The 17,851-nt window shown below is 44.0% G+C and overlaps 1 protein-coding gene across 4 annotated transcripts in view; it reads right to left on the reverse strand.

Moving 5' to 3' along the window:
• Positions 1–17,851, reverse strand: part of B4GALNT4 (beta-1,4-N-acetyl-galactosaminyltransferase 4) — a 171,173-nt gene that overhangs the window by 92,508 nt on the left and 60,814 nt on the right. Inside the window, exon 2 of one of the 4 annotated variants that reach the window (XM_077932136.1) lies at positions 13,375–13,575. The exons of the other annotated variants lie outside the window; for them this stretch is intronic. The gene's annotated coding sequence lies outside the window, so the exon portion shown is untranslated. The remainder of the gene's footprint in view (positions 1–13,374; positions 13,576–17,851) is intronic. 4 annotated transcript variants of the gene reach the window in all.

Here is a 17,851-nt window from a genome sequence, read left to right on the forward strand (position 1 = left end):
AAAATGCAGATTCCTTGAAACAGAAGCCCAGGCCGTGATTGAAAGACATTTGAAGTTCCTACAACCATCTTGCTATGGCAACATGTTGTGAGAATTTTCTTGCAGTGGGCCCATGGATGAAGTACTTCTCAAAGGCGGTACCCCATTTCTGGAATGATTCCCACCCCCCAATTGGTACATCTGACATTGACACTGTTCTTCTTTCAGTGGTAACTGAAGATGCACCTTTTTGCCCAGGTTTCTGGTACAGCTTCAGTTTAGAGTTAATGTGCTAATGATCACTCAAACAGTCTATCGCTTGCTGTTTATTTGTTTTTTGTTAAGTGTTAGCTGCTGTTTTTATACCCTGTATTTAACACTTGTTTTTGTATGAAATGTACTGTTTACACTTGCTAATGTTTCATTGTTGTTGTTGTTGTTGTTGTTGTTGTTGTTGTTGTTGTTGTTGTGTGTGTAACCAACCCTGGGACTAGTTGGTGAAAGGCATGATTATTAATCAGTTAATTAGTAACAACAACACCTCCATCCTCATCCGGAATGGGTCCCCATTTAAGTTTGTTGCTGGTTAAACTAGGAGCAACGGCTCGAGGTTGAGTAACCGCAAGGGCAGAGAGACACCCAGAACTTGCTTCAGTTCCTGGGACTTGGTGAGAATCTTCTCCCCTTTGCACAAATTTAAAAGGGGGCAAATGCTCCTCATTACTGAAGCCCCAGCCCCACTTTGTTCTCTGTACATGCCTGCCTCCATGGCATTGATGTCATTAGTATTCTAGAAGCAACCCACTGCCTCCCCCTTTTCCCCAACCCCCAGCCCCATCTCCTAGGAGACAGGAGCAGAAATATCATCCACCCAAGACCTGCATAACAGGAACAGGAAATTAAGTCTTAAAGTTCCCTTTATCCTGTTCCTAACCATTACCGAGCCTTGACAATCCGATTTCTTCTCTCGCTTTTTGGCAACTGTCTATATCGCTCAATTCCCCACTAACTTATCTCATCCCTCTCCTTTAAAAATCTGCTATGAATCTGCTACAGGTGGGGTGGGTACAGAAAGTTGCAGGGCTTTAAAAGGTAACTGATGCCCTGTGGATAAAAAGGAGAGGGCAAGGCAATTATGGCCCTGATTTGTTCTTGGATTTCACTGCAAATGGTTGCCTTGTAACAGGAAGTAAAAGAAAAAGATATCGAGATATATCTATATCTATAACTATATCATCTATATCTATCTACTGGTGGCTTCCACAATTAAAATGAAGCAAGTAAAAGGCAGTAAACCATCTCTAAAACTCATTGGCAGTGGTGCAAGTGGTTTGAGGCAGAAATCCAGGACACCATTCAGCAAAGTAAGCAGAAAGGTCTCCAAACACAGCAAATCTGGAAGATTCACTTGCCTATACTGGGACTAACAACCCTTCTGCCCTTCTCTTCTATTTCTCTCCCCACCCTCTTATTCTCCACTCCCTTAACAGTGATTATTTATGACCACAAGGCAAAAGTAGTTTTAAGAACTTATTTCCTTCTCACACCCACTTGGAAAGCGATTACCCACATGGGATAAAGCTTTGGCAGTGAGGGGAACAGAAAGAGTGGCCAGGGTGCTCACTAATACAAGCCCAGTGCAAATATCCATATGTTTCTGCAATGCTTACTTAGCTTGTATGCGGAAGGCCAGCAGTGCTTAAGTTTCTAAAAAGAGGCATGTGGGTCTCCAGCTTGCTGAAAAGTCAAATTACTGACCCGTAAATCTTCTTAATTCTAGAATGGAGGGGTTGTTCTGGTTCAGGGGGGACGGGACATTCTGAGTAACCTCGAAGACCAATTATAAATCTATCTTTCACACACAGCCATGCTTTGACCTTTAGATTATATATAATCATACATATGCATGTGCTGTGGACCTGATCCCACCTATGCCACCTGACAAGAGAGACAGGGCCACCCAAGGCCAAAGGCTTTGCTTCCACCACTGTAATGTTTCCAAGTGCAGCACTTCTCTTTGCCCCCCCTCAGGAGTGAATGACAGCTACAGTTCCAGTGCATGGAAGTCAGCCAGTTTCACAAGAGAAAGCAGGGTACTTCAGCATCTGGGGTGGGGTGAGGCAATGTCCAGTGTCAGTCAATGAGAAACTTCAAATATTACGGGAGAAAACAAATAGGCAGTGCTCAAGGATTGCATGTGCCAGCATGCACATTATGGGAGATCATAGGGTCTGGAGGACAAAACAACTAGTCTTTGCCCTAATCTACAGAACTCAGTGGAAACCAAGCCCAAATCAATCTGCATAGGCTCCACTCAGTTTCTTGGTCATGCTAGATGTGACAAACATGCACAGCCTAGGAACTGGCTTTCAAATATCCAAGGAGGAGACTTTTTAAAAAAATTAAAATTTTTCTTGCCTTGAGTATTCTTGCCTCTGTATTTCTTATGTGTCAAGGCAATCAGGTGCTTCGGAATTTCTCTAGAATTAAGCAAGCAAGCAAACAAACATAAATACTATTTTAGTTGGTGCCATAATCTCCATCCCCTCCCTAGACAAGAGATGGTGGTATGTGTTGTTAGGAGAAAGGCTGACCAGATTAATGCTGAAGCACTTATTTCCTTCTCACACCCACCACTGGGAAGCAAGAAGGTGGGTTGCCTAATATTAGGTCCTTGCTTTGCCCCAAGGCCTGAGGCACTGTGGTTATTCTGCATTAGTGTTATCAATTAATAATGCAACTCAGCCCCTGTGAAGCAGGTCTGGGAAGTATAACACGGCATCCAATGCATCTCTGGGGAACTCAGAGGCTGAAGCAACTATCTAGCTTCACCATTGCCTGCTATCCTCAGTTCACCCCATCACTCTTGAGCAGGGACACTTAGAGATGGACTTCCATGTAAGAACAGCAGAGGCATTTTTCTTTGATCATAGTTAACACCCTGTCTTATCCAAGGTACATTCTTGGACCACAGCCAGAACCAGAAGCTCGCAAGGAATTGAGCAATAGGACAAGGATATAATGGGAGTATTCTGCATTCTGTCAGATCTGATGTAGTGTATAAACACGACATTCCTCACCCACGTCCGTTCTACCAAGAGGTAGCTGATATATTTAGCTCTAAGTACAGTAGTTGTAAGTTTAGCTCCACTTTATTTGCCAAAGATTAAGTGGAAAAATCCAGAGTTTAACCCTACAATAATGGGTTTCAGACTTCTCAAAAGTCATCTTAAGAATCTCCTTGCACATGTCAAGGAATCCCAGCACACTGGAAAATATTCCATAGTATATTTGAGGATATGCACATTCTTCCAGGCTGCCAGTCTTGGACCAACCTGCTGCCCTGCATAAACTCTCTCTTTGGCTTAGAAAGTGCCCAATGCTTCAGCCACCAATATTTCTACCCTCCAAGATTTCATCTGTGGTCACTTCATGTCACTATGGAACCCAAACCTAGAAATGTATCACACGGAAAACATGAGCAATATTTTGTCAGAAAGAGCCTTTAATATCACATACTAAAAACAAAACAAACACACAAAGCAAAGCTGTAGTCTCTAGCAGCACAGCAGCTGCTGCAATTCACCCAAGTGAAGTGTAAATCTCCGGGGATAGACAGTGATTTGGTCTAAAGGCAAGGGAAGCACGAAGCTGTATCTAGATGTGCATGTTCTGATTTATGCTGTTTTTAAAAGCACAAGTTCAAGATACTTCAGCCTCCCACTCAAAGGCAGACACAAGACAACCAGCAATCCCTAGCATTGCCAGGGGAGCTCTTAAATCCACATATCTTTTAAGAGGATTAAAAAAATTGCACCAGTGCTACCAATAGTTTTTACATTAACATGACAGACAAGAGGAACTTCCTTTCCCCCAGCCTGGAAGTATGTGATAAGCAATCCATCCCAGACTGCTGTGCCCCCACCCCTTAAACATCATAGGCTGGACTTCAGGGCTTGCCAGTCAAAACAGACTAATCCAGTTCATTACCCATTTGATCTTCACCACTGTAGGCAAAAATGTACCACTTTCTCACAGTGTCGCAAGCCAGCCAGGTTCAATGAATAGGTGTTGGACCTGGGAGATGTGGGCTAAAATCTCAATTCATCCATGAACTCACTGGGAAGCATTAGACATGTCATTTTCTCAGCTTCACATTTCTCACATCTGTTAAAAGAGGTAGCCACCTACCTCAGATGTGATGAATGAAATAAGGACTGCAAAGCACACATAAATCAGTTACAGTATTTACATGAATGCAGAAGTGTCGAGACTTCTTTCTAGGGGTACATATACTGTGGAAAAGCAAGATTAATCCAAATTCTCTGACAAAGCCTCTATTACCTACTTCTGATAATAACATTTTGAAATATTTATTTTCCCTTTTTATTTTTATTGATTTTTATGTAGACAAATACAAATGAAAACAAAATACAACTGAACCAAACAACAAGTAATATTTTAGACATTTCACTGGGAACAATTGTCTTACTAATTGGGATCACATGGCGCGATGGTACCTGGTGTTCATCTTGCAAATGGTGTGGGGTCAGATTTGTCCCTTTTAATAATATTGCAGGGTATGAAGTTTTAGTAAATAATGTTTTATTCTTTTTGATGTTTGCTTTAAATTGTTGTATTTGTATGGGTGGGTGTTTTTTGTTTTGTTTTTACAACTGTAAGCTGCTTCAAGACATTTTATGTAGTAAGCAACAAAATATTTTCCGTTTTTGCAAGAATACAAAAAAAAAAGAGATATCATCAAGGAAAAGAGGATTGACAAGGAGCAGGCTGCAGAGTGAAACACATTGTAACAATTTAAATAAAATTGTATGCAACGTTTTTGCATAATTTATTATTATTGTCAGGGACACGGGGAAAGAGGAACGGCTCAAAAGACTGAGGAGAGGACTGCTGCAGGGACAAGAAAGGGACTCACTGAAGCCCCACATGCAGGCTAGCAAAGTCCTGCCCGGTTCTTCCCACTTCCCTCAGTCACAGATTTATTTTTCCAGACAGTGCCCACAACACCACTCCCAACTTTTTCTTCACAAACTGTGAAAGTGTCTTTCCTTTGCGACAAGAACCCACTTCTTTTTCTTTATATGAACCTAAGAATACCTCCCTCACTGAGGTTGTGACTCCCTTTGTGTGGCTTTAAAAAAAGTCCTGCTTGCTTGTTTTAAAAGCAGGGAAACAATAATGAAAACAATAAATACGTATTCCCTGCTGGCTTTACATCTTACTGTTCTGGCAACTGGACAGGTGGACAAAATGCTGGCTGGCAACCCTGCAGACTTAACAACTGGGTTGTGGGGATACCCACCCACCCGTTATTTCCCCTATATAAAATTCATGTACAGGGTGAGTCTTTGAAAAGAGGCCCCGTGGAGCATGTGTACTCTTGTAGCCACAGGGCCTCTTTTCAAGGACTCACCCTGTATATCCACAAGCAGCTTCTCTTCTCCCCCCACCCCATTCACATTACACGTCCAGAAGAGATATGTATGTTCAGAGAGTTGTTGGGTCTCATCATCTGCACAGCTTTTTACAACATAAAACCAGAAAAGTTCTTTATAAGACTCATGCAGTTTAGATGACCTCCTCCCTTTTGTTACCCAGCAAAAAACAAAACAAAACCAGGTGACGTATGACAGGGAAAGAATAAGAGAGAGAGAATAATCTGGTGTGTTTTTAAAAAAATATATATCCTGATGTCATTTGCATTTCAAAAGATTGTGAATTTTGTTCTCTGTGGCAGTTATGCAGACAAGACTGAGATGCAAATGTTGGTACTTACTGTGATAAGTTCCCTTTCCATAGGGAAAAATATGATCCTGTGTGGGTTTGTCACTGCCCATCTCACCACTGGCAGAAGTATCTTTTTTTGAGAGAGACAGAGAGAGACAGAGAGTATACCTGGGGCAGGGACAACCCCTTTATCTCCAGTTCAATTTGTGCTTAAGCAAGTAACTGTATAGTCAGGAATAAACAACTAATAGACTAGAAAAGAAGGAAACCAAATAGTTAGGAGCAGAAAATTCAGCAGTCCCAGTGGGGCATGCCTCTCTGTTCCCTCTGTTCCCATTCCAAGCTTGCCCTAATGGCCCCTGTAGATAGTACAGGTGAAGGAGGAAAGGGAACCCCCCCCCTTTCGGGGTCGGGGAGATAGGAGGCCCCTGAACATTGGGGGACGGCATGTCTGACCCCCTGGGCAACCATCCATGCTCTGTATCTCAGCAGTTCTCAAATCAGGTGGGAGCCACTGTGGGCCCTACCTCTTTGGTGATAAACACCTGTTGAACCACTTGTCTCCCAAGGAGACCTCCACTGAGGCGTAAGTTCCTAGCTTGTAATGACTCATGGAGGTAGAAGGTGAAGGTCAAATGGTCGCCCTGTATATGTCACCCAGAGGAGCTCAGATCCAGACAATGGATGCCATGCAGGAGGAGGTCTATGGAGCCTGGAGAAAACCCTGTAGGAGGAGGAGGAGGAGGATCAAGAAGTAAACAAAGGAAAAATCCCTTCCACGATGGCGTTCCCACCTCTTCTCTTTTGCCGTACCTATAGAAGCTGGCAAGACATCCTACCAGTGGCTGGCAGGAAGTTGGAACTGGAGATAAAGGGTTGACCCTGCCCCAGGTATACTCTAATACTACTACTACTACTACTACTACTACTACTACTAATAATAATAATAAAAGTTTGTTCCTGCCAGTGGCGAGATGGGCAGTGACAACCCACACAGGATCGTATTTCCCTCCTTACAGGAGAAGCTTTCTCTTTTGCTTGATAATTCACAGTCATCATGTTAAGTTTTCATTTTAGAACCACCTCCCTTGTCCGCCTGCCCCCCAAAATCTCACACACAATCAATAAGGTACACATGAGGTTGGTTCCCAACTCCCAGGAAAAACTACCCCCACTTCATGCCTTTTCCTTGGAATTGCAAGTACCAGATCTCAGTTTTTCAGCACGTGTAGTATTCTCTCCACAACTATTCAGATCAGCACAAAAGGCAGAGAGTGCCCCTCCTCCATCAGCAGCACTGCCTGGGTTATAAGGAAAATGAAACTAGTTCCCACTGGGGCCACCTGACATTTTGCTCCTGCGGATCAGAGGCAGTGATTGTCTTGCATGCCGGGCTCGCTTGGATTTATGCACACACGACAGCCCTGCCACCACTGTGTCAGTGATTGACTGCTTTGTTGGCTCTTTTTCCCAGGTTACGCTTTGCCAATCAGTAATGAAGCAGACAGAGCATGCCTGATGAAGAAGCAAATTTGTCTTCGACCCACCATTCCTGCAGGATTTTGCAGCTCAGCCACTGCTCAAAATGTCAAGTATAAGCTAAGTGCCTCGAAGGCAGCTGACTGGCCCTATCTTGTGCCACCTTCCTCAGGGGGGAAGGAAGTTACTGCAGCACAAAGCAAAGCAAAACCAGTTCAGCTGCTTGCATTATTGTACCTTACGGGGTCCAAAATCTCCTGGGAGTTATAATCTGGATGATTTGCTGGCTGTGAATTTGCATGCATGCAGCTTTGTCCATAATTTGTTTCCCACAACAGATTCACAACAGATTCTCGAGTGCCTGCCCTTTAAAAAGCAAGCATCTAGTCCTCATTTCCTGCCAACCTAGCAGTTTGAAAGCACATCAAAGTGCAAGTAGATAAATAGGTACTGCTCCGGTGGGAAGGTAAAAGGCGTTTCGGTGCACTGCTCTGGTTCACCAGAAGCAGCTTGGTCATGCTGGCCACATGACCCGGAAGCTGTCTGCAGACAAACAGTGGCTCCTTCGGTCAGTAAAGTGAGATGAGCGCCACAACCCGAGTCATCTGCGACTGGACTTAATGGCCAGGGGTCCCTTTACCTTAGTCCTCATTATTGTGGAGTTTACATTTGGAAATGCGCCAGCTATGCCCCAACAATGCTTCAGTAGTCAAGGTGCAGAGCTTTTAGCTATTTTTATTTTCCTTGTGGCTTTTCCTGGCATACCTATAATCCCTTCTAGTAGCTGCATGATGAATATTAATCCAATCTCACCCAGCATGGAGATGCAGTGATTGGAAGTACTTTGCCTGCTGACCTGCTATAAATTAGGCACAGGAGCCAAACCCCCCAACACCACCCCAAGTGAAGTCACTGTACAATGAAGGAATCTTGCATGAACAGCTTTTCTGACAGATGAGTGTCCAGCCTCTGTCTTAATACCTCCAGCATGTTGTTTAGTCGTTTAGTCGTGTCCGACTCTTCGTGACCCCATGGACCAGAGCACGCCAGGCACTCCTGTCTTCCACCGCCTCCCGCAGTTTGGTCAGGCTCATGTTTGTAGCTTCAAGAACACTATCCAACCATCTCATCCTCTGTCGTCCCCTTCTCCTTGTACCCTCCATCTTTCCCAACATCAGGGTCTTTCCCAGGGAGTCTTCTCTTCTCATGAGGTGGCCAAAGTATTGGAGCCTCAACTTCACGATCTGTCCTTCCAGTGAGCACTCAGGTCTGATTTCCTTAAGAATGGATGCGTTTGATCTTCTTGCAGTCCATGGGACTCTCAAGAGTCTCCTCCAGCACCATAATTCAAAAGCATCAATTCTTCGGCAATCAGCCTTCTTTATGGTCCAGCTCTCACTTCCATACATCACTACTGGGAAAACCATGGCTTTAACTATACGGACCTTTGTTGGTAAGGTAATGTCTCTAACCTCCAGCATAGAAAGGTGCATAACCTCCCAAGGTATGCTGAAATCTGCTTCTTTGAAATTTCCACCTACTTCTGCCCTCTGGAGTAACAGAGAACAAGACTAGAGAGCATTAGGGGCCTTCAACCATTTGTACTGAAGTCAGGCCCCATCCCCACTCCAGGTACTAAACTACCCAGCCACTCTATACAGTGGTACCTCTGGTTGCGAACGGGATCCGTTCCAGAGGTATCCCGAAGTTTTCGCAACCGGAGGACCGCTTCTGCACATGCGCAAGTGGTGAAACACTTCCGGGGCTGCTGCTTTTGCAACCCAAAGTTTACGTTACCTGAGGGTAACCCGAGGTTCCACTGTATTATAAATAACATATGTTGAGTAGCCCTGTAGCACCAACTAAATTCTGCAGCCACCACTACCTCCTTGCCATCTTTTACCACAGTTATTATTCCTGTCCTCTGCTGGCTTCCTAACTCCAACCTTTATAGAATCGAAGAATTGTAGGGGTGGAAGGGAGCTTCATGGGTCATCTAGTCCAATCCCCTGCAATGTAGGAATTTCAACTAAAGTATCCATGACAGATGGCCATCCAACCTCTGCTTAAAAACCTCCAATGAAGGAGTATCCACAACCACCTGAAGGAGTTTCCACTATGGAACAACTCTTACCATCAGAAAGCTCTTCCTGGTGTTTCTCACAAGAAAAACCACAAATTAGTTTAAATAGTGACAGAAGTAAACAAAGGACAATTAAATTTTCAATCTCAAATTAAAAACCATTAAAAGACAAATGGGGGGGACGGACGGACTGTTTTTTGCTGCCTACCTCAAAGTTATCAGGGATGGAGCCCTGACCACTGTCATGTAAAAGTTCGACCATTCTAGTCTTGAAAGCAGACAGAGATTTGTAATTCATGCTAGGCACAGAACCTGTGTCTCCTTGCAGAAGAACTTCACATTCTGAGCACAAGGCACACAAGCCCTGCCGATTCCACTCGCCCTCTTTTATGTCTGTCATTCCATTCCTAGCCTGCATCATAAGCGTTGCTATCAAGATTAATGGAATTGCATTGTTCAGTGAGACACACCATCCTGTGTGTGCTCAAGCACCCTAATGCATCACATCTGCTGTTTTCTTTCTAGCCACTCATTTAGCAATTCAGTTTAGATTAAGATTTATCTAGCAGGATTTAATTCCTTGCCAACAATATATGCACCCAGTGGTTTGCAGTGGGCAGTGCTCAGCAGCTCCAATCATTTCCATACCAGCCCAAAGATAGTTTCCAGCAACATGCCCAGAACTCATGGATATACTTAAGAATTCCAGAGGAGCAGCTGTGTTGGTGTGTGATAACAAAACACAAGAAATCTTGCTACATTAAAAGACTAAACTAATTTATTGTGGCATAAGGACTCATGGACCACTTCAACAAATGCATGAAGCAGCATCCTCAGCTGTGTGTGCGCTTGCATGTTTAGAAACCAGCGGGAGAACATTTCACTGTTCAAGGGCAACCTGCTAGAAGTCACCATTCAGGGAAGAACATTCTTCTAAGGAAGCTCTACTGTGAAATTGCTGAACCAGATGTTATCAGTAAGTTTGATTCTATTCAGGAGGGACTCAAATGCAAAGGCCTCTCTCCCATTAAAAATGTTAAACAGCAAAGCTAGGGGAAATGTGTGATCACCCATTACCGCTGCTGTGAACGGTCTCTTTTATTATACGGACAGCTTTGCCTAGAAATGTCTCAGGTTGAACCTCTTGCATTTCATGATTTATTGGCCTCAGGGTTTATTCTGCTGCTGTTCCTCCTCCCCAGTGTGTGTGTGTGTGTGTGTGTGTGTGTGTGTGTACACCTGCCCAAATGAGGACAGCACATTATGTATCAAGAAAAGTTTATGCAGCCCTATATATGTTAGCCTGTAAGATACTTGCAGAACTTTAGAAAAACAATCACTTCCCTATTTTGTGAGGATTAGTCATCCATGCAACTTTTCCAGAGCTGCAAAATCGTTTTCATGCATACATCTGGGAAACTCAGCCTCCATATAACATCTCCCTGTAGAGGCACTCCCATGATTCATTTTACAAGTCTTTCTGTAAGCTCCAAACATTATGTCAGAAACAACTCTAAGTAATTAAGATGTCATGCTGAAGGCACCACTGTATGGCATGATAGGAATGGAGTGTTATAAGTCACAAGATTTGGGGTGCTGTGCAGGAATTCTTTAGAAAAGCCTGGACCAACATGAGGAAGATAACAGGACACACCACCACACCATCATATAAGCTACATGCAAGCTCTGGGACACCAATTTTTATATGCAGTCATACCTTAGTTGTTGAATGCCTTGTTATTTGAATGCTTTGGCTCCCAAACGCCACAAACCCAGAAGTGACTGTTCCGGTTTGCAAACGTTCTTTGGAACCCAAACGTCCAGCACTGCTTCCGCGGCTTCTGATTGAGTGCAGAAAGCTCCTGTAGCCACTCGGAAGCCATGCCTTGGTTTTCGAACGGATTCCATTTGAGAACCAAGGTATGACTGTAATATGTTGCACTTTCATCCCAGTAAAAAATGGGCAAGATCTTGATGCTTTTGTTTTTTTAAAACATGATGATATCCAGTTAGATTTCTTGATTGCATCAAACACCTCCAATATTCATGCATCCTGGAGTCTCTGGTAGCCTAACTGTACTAGGATTGCCCAAAGCCACTCTGATGATGAAGTGATCCCATGAGCTCAGCTCTGTAATGCTTCATTTGGGTTCAACCTGTCTAGAAGCTACAGCAGGACTATGGCGCTGCATCAGCTCTCTAAGTGTGGGCAAAGGAAGATCTGAAAGCACTGCTATCAAGCATTAGTTCCCTGGGTTGGCCTCCTTCTTGGAAAGCAAGGGAAACATGTGAGAAGTTCTGTACCTGACAAGCCTTGTGAACAAGCAAACTAATGTGTGAACCAACTCAAATAATTACGGTAATTACAAGGAGGACTGCATTACCACTTCCTCCTCAAACAAATACACACACATACACACACACACTTCCACATAGCTAACAGGACTGGGTGGTGGGTTTAAGTTACTCACACCCCTAAACAACAGAAGGATAGAGGCAAAAGCTTCTGGTTTGGAACAGCAAATTAAAAAGCAGTTATTTGTCACTGCCATACTAAGTTCTTATCTATCAAAAAGCAACAAGGAAAAACCATGCACTTCTATTGCAGCTACTGAGCCAGTCATATAATTTTAACTCTTGCCTGGTTACCCATAGAGAGTAGCAGCAATCCATTCCAAGTGATGATACATATCCCAGCGAGGGAAGGACAGGAGATACAGTGTGCAGCATTGTACGGACAGGGGTTCAGAGTCCCTTGGTTACGCCTAAGAAATGCCCACTACCTGCCATGAAGAGTGAGCCACACATGCTGCCACCACAGTGCCGTCTGGTTGCACTGTGACACCTGCATGTGCAGTTCTCTTTTCAGGCCTTCAAGATCTACCTCCTCATTGAGTTTGAATGGAAGGGGCAAATGATGCATGGCCTCCATAGTGCTGCCCTGTTTAAAACAAGGCTACACTATGGCGACTGCACGCATTATGTTTTCAGTCTCCCTTCTAATCTTAAAGTTACTTGTCACTAAACTAGGAGAGAGAATAAGAATAAATGAACATGGAACATCCAAAATGCTGTCTTCTGTTAAACTATCCCTAGTGCCAGTCCTGGGCCCCACAAGCAACTGTGACAGCCTCACAAAAGGAGGTAACTGGTTTTGGCAGCAGCACATGGTAAAAAAGGGAGAAGAAGTAACACAGGTGATCGCTGCAGCGGGTGGGCCACCATATCCTGAGCAGTTATTTGCAAGGCTGCAATAATGGAGGGGGACAGGCGAAGAAGGGAACAATCTGAGAGGGCATGAGGCCAAGTCATTCTGCAGGCTGGCAGGGCACTAATGAAACTGTTGTTAACCCAGCAGGACAGCTGTCAAGCTACGGAAGTGGCAGTGCTGAAGCAGGTCATGACTGATGCTGAATGGGTGCCCTTTAGCTACGAACGGTGGGAGATTAGCAGTGATGGACACGGACCCCAGTGACACTTCCTCTTCAAGGGCATTAACCTCCCAGGAAATTTAGGTGATCTGACACCCCACTTTGACTAAGTGGGCTATAGGACACCTGCTGTGCCCTGGTATCCTGCACACCATAACAGGCTAGGGAAATTCTGCAAAGCTATTAGGACAGAGTTAATTGCACAGTTTTGCATCTCAATTAAGGTGCACCAGCAGTGATGTTTAAGTAACTGCCAAAGCCCGTGACACTGATCGCATTAAGTTGGCATCCAGTGTGGCATAAAAACACTTCTCCATCCATTGAGAGTAGAAGAGGTCACAGACTAGAACAGTAGGACTTAGTTTTTTTTTTTCATGAAGAGCAGACAGAAGAGCATAGGAAGCTGCATTATACCAAGGTCAAAGCACTGGTCCGTTTAGCTCAGGACTAGCAGCACTGACTGGCAGAGGGTCTCTGTGATTTTCAGATGAGAGTCTCTCCTAGATCTACCTGGAGATGCTGAGGATTAAACCTGGGACCCTTCCCCCCAACTAACTTTCTGTCTTCAAAACAAAACAAAAAGTGCCTGAGATGCCTAATTGTGACTCATGCGCAATTCCCAGCACTCTTTTTACAAAGCAGTTGCCATACCTCACAGGAGCCATGCTCGTGCCTCCTGTAGGAAGCCTCAATCTGTCGGTTATGCTGTCACCCGACTGAAGCAGCCAAGTGAATCTGGATACTCTCTGCACAGCTGGCAGAATGTATCTGAATCTACAGACATTCCAACATCTTTTCTAGCCTAGAGCTCTTAGGGGTCTCTTAAAGAGGGTGGTTGCTAGGCAGAAATATCTGAAAGAGGAAAGATACTCATTACTTCCTGCAAATAAAGGAAAGTTGAAAAACAAATGTTCTGCCTTGTGTTACGACAACAGTCCTTTAGTCCAGAACCCGGCTTCCCCATTTCTAGGGACCGGAAACCATGCGCTCTCCCCCACCTGCCACCCCAAGACTCTCTCAAACTGATCATTTTTGCCATGCAAGGTTGTGAGAAATGGTAATGAGCTAACTCAGTTGGTGTGGAAGGATGGGAGAAAGGATTGGTTACACAGTGGGGGACTAATCCAGCTTTCCTGGCTCTCTGAACATATTCCACTAAGGAGATGCCTGAGCAAATATTAATTCTAACATGAAAGTCTCACAGACAGGAAACCAAAATTCACAACAAAGGCTTCAGATTTATCAACAGTTGCCCCAGGGACATCTAAGAGATAGCTTCTAGAAACAGACAGGACTAGGGATTTGCATTGGAAAGGCACAATATCGGCCATCAAATACCAGACTCCCACTAGAACCTATTAAGTCTTTTAACATTCATATAGGTCTGGCTGCTAATCAGTCAGGTAGAAGCCCACATCCCCACCCCTGCACTAAATTCAAATTTACCTGATCGACGTATAATCCAATAAGGGAAGAAAATCCAATACGAAACCACATGTTACCTAACTGTAGACAAGCGGTAAGTGCACTGTGTGAGGGGGTTCTTTTACATGTGTAGCGAAATTTCGTTGGGTGTCATCTATTGCCGCACTCTCTACTTCCATTTTGTCTCCATCGGCCCAAAGGAAAGGATGCAGCCTGCCCTTTTCCACCAGTCATTGATGAAGGCACATTCACATATTTTCATTGTTAAAACAGCTCTTTTGTGCAGAACTGCTCTTACACAAAGCATCTCTATTAAAAAGTGAAAAACGCCCTTGCAGATACAGTACAGTGGTACCTCTGGATGCGAACGGGATCTGTTCCGGAGCCCCGTTCGCACCCTGAGTCCTGAGTACAACGTAACACGTGTCTGAGCATCTGCACATGCACGGGTCGTGTTTCGCCGCTTCCGCGCATGGCATCATTTTGAGTGCCTGCGCCTGCGCAAGCGATGAAACCCACAAGTAATGCGTTCCGTTACTTCTGGGTTGCCACAGAGCATAACCTGAAAACGCTCAACCTGAAGCATATTTAACCCGAGGTATGACTGTAGATAGGAAAGGAAAGGGGGAAGAAAGGAAGAAGCAGCCTTTCATGCAAGCAACTTCAAGTCCTTTCCTGAGTTGGAGCGATGCATGCACTATTACTATTGTAATTTTAAAAATTGACTGTTCTTTTGCGCAAATCTGGTATGTCATGAAACTTTTTTAAAAAAAAAAAATCCTTAAAAAAGAAAAAGAAAGTGCTTGCACACACAAACACACAGTTAAATATCTGCAGGCATGCTCCCAAATGACTTCATGTTTCTGGTGGGTAGGAGCAGAGGAGGCAACAACAAACAGTAGCCCATCAAGCCATCAAGCACCACCCACTAGTCTGGATGGGAAAACCTCACGACAGATTTCAGATGAATCAAGTTGAAAGTGCTCATGTGTGGACGGAGGCATACAAATGCACCTATGAAAACAGTGAGTCATGTACACATCTACACTTGTGTGGGAACAGCTTCTGCCTCTTCGTTACCACAAGTGGAAAAAATATAGCCTTGCGTTTCAAACAGGAACTAGCTGACCCACTTCAATATTGCAGGAAAGAGACCTCCCTTCTGAGAACAGCATGGCTATGTTCTGTCTGAGAACTGCGTATCTATATCCAATCTGAGAAGCCCCACTAATATAACTATACTGTATGCTCTTAACAGAAATATTTTTATTATATGCATTCAGCCCTAATCTATGTCCATAAACTGTCATGATAAGCAGAGAATGGGAAACTAAACACTAATTACAGTAGATGCACAGCAGGCTCCTGGCCATATGTTTCTTCATTGCTGAACATTTCACCAAATAGCCTGATGTCTGCCCCCTAAATTGTCCATTGCAGGGGCGGGGAGAGAAATCTATTTACCTCTGGTCATGTTTCTTCCCCATCACAGATGCAATCTGTGCCCTCATTAGGCAGTAATTATCCAAGCTCAGTCAGGAGGGGCCCCAGGAAGCAAACTATTTAGCTGTCAAGCTCTGGCAAATGAACTGAGAAGGGGCAGAATAAAAAAATGTGACCCAGGATCTTAATTAGCAGCTCCGTGTCAGGCAGAATTGCAGCCCTCTTAGGCCCTTTATGAGAGAGAGAGAGAGAGAGAGAGAGAGAGAGAGAGAGAGAGAGAGAGAGAGATGGCAAGACTGTCCTTTGGTAACTGTGAGGGCTGGCAAGGAACTGAGGGCACAGAATGGCTCCAAGAGATCAGTCCAACTGTTACACCGTGATCTAGATGTCTTTAAACCACACTTCCCCTTTCCCATCTGAAACCACACTTTGATCCCAATTTTAATATTTTTGTTGAGACATAGCCAACGTGGTGACCACTGGATGTTGCTGAACTAGAACTTCCATCATCCCTGGCCACTGCCCATGCTGGCTGGGACTGATGGGAGTTGTAGTCCAGTAAAATCTAGAGGGGGCAGAGTTGCCTGCTTAGACATAACCAACAACAGTGGTCTAAAGAGCCCAGGATTGGAGCACTGATACTGGGAGGAGGGAGGGGAGGTGGGTAAGGCCCAACATTTGCTCTCGGCTTAGAACTATGGTTTTATGTTTCGGACTACAATTTCTATCAGCCCCATCCAACATAACCAACAGGGAGAGGTCTCCATGCACAGAACTCCCCTCCTGAGGGGCTTACACTCAACTTGTGGATGTTGGAGCATAAGGTGAGGAAGCTATGAGGCCTTGTGGGCAGGGCCAGAAGCATGATCCAATAGTCTCTTCCTATCTAAAAGCTCCCTTCTTACAAAATTGTATGAAATCTGAAAGGTCTGGACCACTTAGTCTGCAGAGATTCTTAAGTCATGTGATCTCGGTGGAAAGTCTGAACATGGCATTAACGGAGTCATTTCCATACTCCGTTCCCAAGATTACACTGTTCAATGCAACAAAATCCATTGTTTATGCCATGACCCCAGTCCAGACTTTAGAAGGGCACGTGTGATTAATTTTTGTAGCATACTATCAATCACAGCATTTCCAATGAGTCCAGGCACCCCCACCCACAAAAAAAGCTGATTTTTGTACTGTGCTGCATTAGCCTTGTTCCAACTTGGAACTGGACCTCTGCCCTCCCCAGCAAAAGCCACTAGACACACATTATCCAAGAGTCAGGTCCATTTACCTATGTCTCAACCCAAATGGCAGGAGTGTGCAGAAGTATGCAGACTTATTAATGTAAACTGCACTTAAACAGCAAAAGCAAGACCTATAGGTAAAGACTCTGGGAAGGATTCGCCTAATGCACCCTTGTCACTTGTGCACTGGGGCTTTCCCTCCTCTCTTCCCTCCCTAGCACCTCCTGAAATTGGCTCTGGGGGTTACAGGAGAACCTCTGGAACAGCACACGGGGGAGGAGAGTGGGGTGGGGGTCGTTCAATCTGGGGGTCGTGCAATATGCTTGTAATAGTGCAACACTGAATTCTACCCTTAATATATTTAGCTCCAGCTGTAAATCTTATTTTACAAGTGTGTAATGAAATACTAAAGCACACCATGGGTATCAAAAGTTTGCACTGCACACTTTGGATAAAGAACGGCATGTTTCTTTCATTTATGAGTATTTCCCCCCCCCCCATTTTTTAAATTAATTTTCCAAAATTTTAAACTAACAAACAAACATAGATCATAACTGTACTTAATCCAATCTTACTAACATTGTTAAGTGACAGATAGGTAGCCGTGTTGGTCTGCCATAGTCAAAACAAAAAAAATTCCTTCCAGTAGCACCTTAAAGACCAACTAAGTTAGTTCTTGGTATGAGCTTTCGTGTGCATGCACACTTCTTCAGATACACTGAAATAGAACTCAACTCAACTTCTGTTTCAGTGTATCTGAAGAAGTGTGCATGCACACGAAAGCTCATACCAAGAACTAACTTAGTTGGTCTTTAAGGTGCTACTGGAAGGAATTTTTTTTGTTTTATTGTTAAGTGACTTCCTCAAATTCCCTTGACTGAATTTCAATATATATCATTGTAACGGTTTTCCAAAACAGAATCTCATAAAATTTACTTAATCCTCTTAACATCTTTGTTTCTTTTCATCTTTGCTTTAAACCTAATATTCTATAACTTCACATATTTAAATCCTTAGCCTATCTA

Source organism: Podarcis muralis, chromosome 1 (genome assembly GCF_964188315.1).
Source record: "Podarcis muralis chromosome 1, rPodMur119.hap1.1, whole genome shotgun sequence".
Taxonomy (NCBI): Eukaryota; Metazoa; Chordata; class Lepidosauria; order Squamata; family Lacertidae; genus Podarcis; species Podarcis muralis.